The sequence below is a fragment of the Egretta garzetta genome, unplaced genomic scaffold, assembly GCF_000687185.1.
Source record: "Egretta garzetta isolate BGI_Z169 unplaced genomic scaffold, ASM68718v1 scaffold108, whole genome shotgun sequence".
Lineage (NCBI taxonomy): Eukaryota > Metazoa > Chordata > Aves > Pelecaniformes > Ardeidae > Egretta > Egretta garzetta.
In genome coordinates this window covers 1,206,201-1,207,059 of record NW_009260614.1, presented here as the reverse complement: position 1 = coordinate 1,207,059, position 859 = coordinate 1,206,201, and positions in this window count along the sequence as shown.

Here is an 859-nt window from a genome sequence, read left to right as displayed (position 1 = left end):
TGCCCTTCCACTGCAATTTGGGTTGATTTTTTTTTTTTTCATTGTATAATAATAATTACTATGTTGTGTGTTTTCGATTTTTCAATAAAGCCTTCGGCCCAGCCCTGCTGGCTCCGGGGTGGGTGGCAGGGGACCTGTGTCACTACGGGGGTCCTGGGGCTGAGCCCTGCTCAGCACCCCCAAAAAATAACCTGGGGAGATGTTGAGGTGGCCTGAGTGCTGTCCTGGCGATGATGTCCCCATCCCTGGAAACATTCAAGGCCAGGTTGGATGGGGCTCTGAGCAGCCTGATCTAGTTAGCGGTGTCCCTGCTCCTGCGGGAGGGTTGGACTAGATGACCTCTAGGGGTCCCTTCCCGATGATGTCCCCATCCCTGGAAACATTCAAGGCCAGGTTGGATGGGGCTCTGAGCAGCCTGATCTAGTTAGCGGTGTCCCTGCTCCTGCGGGAGGGTTGGACTAGATGACCTCTAGGGGTCCCTTCCAACCCAAAACATTCTATGATTCTATGATCTTGGCCCCAGCCCCAGGGCCACCCTGCACATCACCTCTGTCATTCGCTGGGAGGGGAACAGGACCTGGTCCCTGCCCAGCCCCAAGGAGCGGGGGTGGCTCTGGCCCCCCCACTGCCCCAGTCCCCTCCTGGGGGGGTGACGCTGTGTGTGTGTGGGGGGGGGACACACCATGCAGACCAACCTGCCCATCCCACCTGTGCTGCAGGGTCACCCCGGCAGGGCCGTGGCAGGGGCCCCTGCTGCTAGGTGGCCCATGGGGGCCGCGGACAGGGAGATGCTATGGGGAACATCCCCTCCCAGGTGTGACGCAGCCGTGGGGCGTCACACTCCCGAGGGGCCCTCCCG